Below are 6,576 nucleotides of genomic sequence, written 5' to 3'. Positions count from 1 at the left end.
TTAAGCCATTGAGTTTTGCAACAAATAATAGAAAGAGTCAATCATATTTTTAGCAGAGGAGCCATGTTCCTGACTGCATTCGCGTTATCTCTGCTGTCATTTACTGCTCCCCATCAGTGACACATTAGTGCCAGAGCTGCGGGGAGATTTCAAGTTCATTTAGGTTCAACCAGTGAAACTTAAGACTAAAAGTGGTTACAATTCTAGTTGTGGGCTAAAAACTTAAGAAATTGATTTTGCTTTTCAAAGAACTCATTATTTTAAAGGCAACACCATTTGTGCTTATTACCAAAAAAATCCAAATGTTCCAGTCCAATATGTGAAGCCTAAGCCCAGCAGGCAGGAGGAAAGGACCTTTCTAGTCCTTCTTCACAACCTGGTCCTGGATGGACAATTCAAGGTAACTTTGTTGATGTTTTTCTCTTGCTTGCTTTTCTTTAAAACATCCAAAATTCATGAAAATTCATGAAACTGGTCAGGTGATGCCATCACCAGAAAAACAAGGAGAGGGAAGGTACATGCTGAGAAGGCAGAGCCTAACAGTCTCACAGGGACTTATTTGCTTTAGTCACAAGTAGTGTCGTGTCATCCAGAAGAACCAATAAGCCCAGTGAACAGAAGTCTGCTGCACCTAATCTGCTGTTGCGCTCAAAAAATACAAGGAGTCACAAAATACCACTTGATGCCCATCTGTGCTTGAAACCCAGGGAAAATCAGATCATCTGAAAATGACTAACAAAAGATCTTCTTTGGAGCGGAGAGATCTAGACAGAAGGAGAAAAATACATAAAATAGACAGCAGTCATAAGTCAACTGTTATAAAGAATCTTCTGGGTTTGTATTTGCATTGATTTTCAATATTCCTCATAACTTGGCAAATCTCACTGAATGATATTATACTTGCAAAGGCTGCCTGCTTTGTAAAGTGTCTAAAAATTTAATACCTCCATAGGGAGAAAAATAATTAATAATTAAAGAACGGGTCACAATATACATCTGTAACCTGATCCTGAAAGACATTTTCATGCAGATTTTATACTGATATGAGTAACTTTAGATCCTTAAATTCATGCAAGCCAACAGACATCCGTGGTCTCTTGTTTTCCTACCACTGACGGGGCTCTTCATGTGACAGGGTATCTGTTACCAGGTGTTTTCACAAGACCAATACCACATGTTCAGAAGCTTCATTAAGTGACCTTAACAGCTTGTACCATCTCAAGGACTGGTTGTCTTTGCAATCCAACTCCTATTTCAACTCACCTTTGCAGTGAAGAGGTAATTATGTCCTGCAGGAAATATTGCACATACCACCTTGGCAGGGGTGACTCAAAATGCAAAACACAGGCATTTAGAAAAATAAAGGGGATTGCAAAAAGGCTTTATGGGTCTTTATGAGCATCATTGCTTCAAAAAAATTAATATCTTCACTTCATAAAGACATCCACATCAAATTCTCTTACCCATTGCAATGGCTATTTCATTGCTGAATTCACACAAGTCCTGGGCATTAAAAACTCATGGGCATCTTGTCATTGACCTCTTTGGAGGTAGACTTGATCTGCAGATAGACCATCACATCATTGACCACACCACATTTAATTATTAAATCAACAGTGGTACCTAAGGTCAAGGAGGAGGTGAGCACTGGTCTGGCCTGCCCAGCTCTGGTTGTGCATTTATCTGTCACCACTGTTTCACCACAAAAACCATGTTGCTAATGAGCAGCCTGAGGATGGACGACATCCTGTTATTGGTGACCTTAACCCATGGCTGTGGCTAAGAATAAATCAAGAGAAGATTTTATTAGTGTATTTATTGTGCATATTTTATTGTGCATTTATCTGCCACCACTGCTTCACCACAAAAACCATGTCGCTAATGAGCAGCTTGAGGATGGATGACATCCTGTTATTGGTGTCCTAACCCACGACTGTGGCTAAGAATGAATCAAGAGAAGATTTTATTAGTCTACTGCTAAGCAGCATGGTCAGAAAGCACATGATTTCTGAAGTTTACTGCATTAATTTCAAAGTTAGTTAACACAATGCTTCCTGTATCAAAGAAAAATATTATATATATAACATTCAGGAATGTTGTCTTAGCTCTTTCCTGGTTGTTTTGGCAACTGCTTCTTGTCTCTTGCCCATGGACATAAATAAACTAATGCTGTTTCCACCATGGAGCACTCTTGCTATTAATAAATTTGCTGCCTGCCTCACCTTCCTCCTCTCTGTGCTGCTGAAGGCTGAGAGGACACCTGAACCTTCAGTCTTCTTAGGCAGATAATGGACTGAAACTTGGAAAGTCTTGATTTCGTTCTGGCTTCTTTCCATGTCTCAGGTTCCCTATCTGGAACATGTGGATGGTAAAACCATTCCTCCTGTAACACGAAATTCATGCTTGAGAGATTATAAGATGACACATGGTACAGACAAAAGCAAAACCGAAATTATCTCAGCGCTTATTCGAAAGGAAGCCTGAGCTTAACATCATCAGCTTTGTAAGATAATACTGAATAAGGATAGTAACTTTTCACCTTCTCTTGCTCTGTGTGCAAGACCGCACATCCTAGCACTACGCCTTTTAAAGGATCTAAACCTCAGCTGTGTTTGGTCTCAGTTCTATCCAGGTTTTTATCCAGTGCACAGCAGGGGGTTTCTGGCTGCCAAAAGCTTAATTGCTGTCCTTCCATGGAGCCATTAACTTACAAACCCAACTTCCACAGAAGCGTGGTCTCAGTTTTCAAACACTGAACACCTTCTACTTAGCATTTATAGGCCATGCGAAATCAGTTGCAGCAGATTTGAAGTATAATTAACTCTCAGTAGATGTAATATTTTTTGTTTTCATCTCGGCATCCTTCAAAAACATGAGAAAATTCTGGCCTTGAAATATTCTGCCCTTGAAATATCAACAAATCTGAGCAAAAGCATATGCAACATGATCAAGTCAAAGGAAAACTCTTCCAGTCAGTATGAGCAGAAAGGATTACCTCAATAAATATGTAGAGTGGTTTTAGAAAGTAAAAATCTGATCTGAACAGCCAAATAATCACTTCAAAAGGAGAAAAATTATTAAACAAATTAACACACATAACAGTGATCTTGCAGGTACACAGACACTGAGCAAACACAGTCTGTATACTTTTGGATGCAGAACAGAAAAAAAGAAATGAGATCTTGGGGGAATTCCTTTAGAGCTGAGCCAGCTGAAAATTTCCTGCTGCTTTCTCTTTAAAATATATTTTCCCCAAAGAAAATACACAAAGAGGAAAGATAAAAGAAACGGTGGAAGGGTGTAATATAGCCCTGGAACTTAAGAGCTGCCGGGACATTGTTCTTTGTCTGAGACTATCCTAATGGAAAACTTCATGAGAGCCATGCACAGAGTCACAGAATCACAGAACGGTTGGGGTTGGAAGGAACATCTGGAGATCATCCAGTCCAACCCACCTGCTAAAGCAGGTTCACCAGAGCAGATCACACAGGAATGTGTCCAGGTGGGTTTGAATGTCTCCAGAGAAGGAGACTCCACAGCCTCTCTGGGCAGCCTGTTCCAGGGCTCTGGCACCCTCAAAGAAAAGAAGTTTCTCCTCAGATTCAGATGGAACCTCCTGTGCTTCAGTCTGTGCCTGTTGCCCCTCATCCTGTCATTGGGCACCACTGAAAGGAGTCTGGTCCATCCTCTTGACACCCACCCTTGAGATATTTATAAACACTGATAAGATCCACTCTCAGCTTCTCTTCTCCAGCTCTCCCAATTTCTCCTCATAAGAAAGATGCTCCAGACCCCTCATCATCTTTGTAGCCCTCTGCTAGACTCGATCCACTAATTCCTTGTCCCTCTTAAACTAGGGAGCCCAGAACAGGATGTGATACATTTAGATTGATAGACGATGTGGTTCGCTTTCTCTCCTTAACTAGTTGGATGTCCAGAGCTTTGACTTTCATGTTCATTCTCAATTGCTGCATTGCACTGAGGGATGCTGAGAGCACATTATACACATGACTCCAGTCCTTGGGCAAGCAATGGATGTTGCCATTCCTGCAGGCTGGTGAGGAGAATGAGACATACAGATGTTTCTGCAGTTTCTGAGTAACTCTTCCTGGGGTGGCCTTGAGGCCAAGGACATTTTTTGCACTCAATTCTTAGAGCATGTTGGAGACAGCCATTAAGGCCACATGTTTAAAATCATAGAAAAATTTTGGTTGGAAAAGACCCTCAAGAATATCAAGTCCAGCCTTTAAGTTGACTCTGGCACTAAACCATGTCCCCAAGAACCTCACCTACACATCTTTTAAACACCTCCAGGGACGGTGACTCAACCACTTCCCTGGGCAGCCTGTTCCAATGCCTGACAACCCTTTCTGTGGAGATGATTTTCCCTAATATCCAATCTGAAATGCCCCGATGCAAGTTGGGGACATTTCCTCTCATCCTATGACTTGTTACTTGGGAGAAGAGACCAACACCCTCCATGCAACAAACTCTTTTCAGGCAGTTGCAGACAGTGATAAGGTCTCCCCTCGGCCTCCTTTTCTCCAGGCTGAACAGCCCCGGTTCCCTCAGCTGCTCCCCAACACACTTGTGCTCCAGACGCCTCACCCTTCATTTACACGAGTTTGGAAAGAAACGTGCTGGAGAAGCTTGTCCAGCATGTGTGGTGTGCTGCAGGCTGCGACACTGGAGTGATGAGGCATGGGACAAGGAAGCAAGGTAAGGAAGAGGCACAGATTCTCTACAAATGCCACCTTCCTGTCATTAGGGATCAATTCTGTTTCCATTGTCTGAAGCACTGCAGAGACTGAACTGAAGTGAGCAGTGGAGCAGGAGTTACTCGGTCACTCCTGGGCTCCAGTTCTGCTGGCCTAGGCTGGGAAGTGCCCACAAACTGCTGCTGTCTCTCTGAGAGTGAGGTGGACCCCTTAAGCATCACAGACACCTTGAATCCAGACACAGTCAGGGATGACAAGGCATGAGGATGACTCTTTGCTATCCCAGAAGACATTTGCAGTCATGGGAGAAAGACTGAGTGAAGATTTTTTATCTCGCAATATCCTGAGATAGCAGTGACAGCCTTCCTGCTGATCTACTAATATTGCTGAGCATCTATATGATATAATTTGCTTTCTCAGGTACTGATGTGGAGCTTGCAGGACTATTGCTTAGATACATGGGTATAACCAGTAGCAATCAATGCTTGTGTTTTATGCTGCCAGAAGTATTCGATGGAAAGGCTACAAATATTTTCCAATATTAATCTTCCATGTCAGCGGGTGCTGTAATTTCTATTGATTGCTATCTCATTAGCGGAATGCAAGCCAGGAGATGAACAAACAGCCATAACTGGAAAAGGGAGGTTTCTGTAAACTGGTTTCTCTATCTGTAATCCACAGTCAGGGGACACTGATCCTCTATAGAAAACCTTTAACTATTTGTACTTTGCAATTCAGTGTCTAGTTGATTATGCTTGTGAAAGCTAAAATATATATATATATATATGTATAATTTTGACTCAAAATGCCACAAGTAGGGCAGTAATGCACAAAATGCTCAAAATGCCATGAGTAAGATCATTTATCTTTTAAAATTTGATTTCTGCCATTTCATTTCTGATCTTTGAAGCCTTTCTTACATAGCCCTGTGCATTTGTGCATTTATTGTCATGTCGTAGATTCTATAATTTAAGCTATTAATGACTCACCCTTATATTCCTGCTCTTCATCAATACCTAGCCATGTATGACCATCAGTATGGTTGTACTATAGTTTGGTTCCAGAATAGACTTTAGGAGGCTTTAGGACACTTGTTAACATTTTCTATACTTTATTTTTTCCACCTTCCCCCTCCATAAAACGATGATAGTTATACTTAACTTACACATATCTTTAGTTTTCTTATAAGTGCACAAACACAGTGAAATAGAGATAGACCTAAAGTGCATGTTTCCATAGCTCCAAGCACATGCAGCCATGATCTCCACTGGGCCCAGGAGGACCTGCTGTTATAGAAATGATAATGTTAATGCACTGGCTGTGGGGGTGTTGTCTCTCACTGAGAGGGAAAAGACTCATGAAAACTGGCTGAATTATTGTGGCTCTCTTTGCATATTGCAGCACTAACTCTCCACACTGTATAAATGCACTTGCAATGTTACATACCCAAATAGAAATAAATGGTAAACTCTGCTGTGTTAACCTGAGATCTGCAGCTATGCATTTCTTCCTGATACCCATTGATCCTCGAGGTGTGCTGGTGAACCCACTGATCTTAAAGTATGTCCTACCAGCCCATCACTGATTAAACCTCTGCTGCTGTGCTCCTGCAAAGCAGAGGAATTGCTGATAGTGGGGAAGAAACAAGAGGAAATTTCAGCTCTATAGTGAGTTTCTTTGGACTGTGAATCACTTTTCAAATTAATGTCTTAGATCAGTTGCCTGATTTATTTAAAAAGTAGACTGCATAAAGTCAATGAAAATGCATCAGAGAAGAATTATCTTCCTGGAGGATGGACTAAGGGAACGATGAGGTTTGCTTGAACTCTGACTCTTGCTGATCATTTTCTCATCTTCC

The sequence above is a fragment of the Nesoenas mayeri genome, assembly GCF_963082525.1.
Source record: "Nesoenas mayeri genome assembly, chromosome: 1".
Classification (NCBI taxonomy): domain Eukaryota; kingdom Metazoa; phylum Chordata; class Aves; order Columbiformes; family Columbidae; genus Nesoenas; species Nesoenas mayeri.
The sequence above is the reverse complement of the archived record's forward strand: the minus strand, read 5'-3'. Positions refer to the sequence as shown.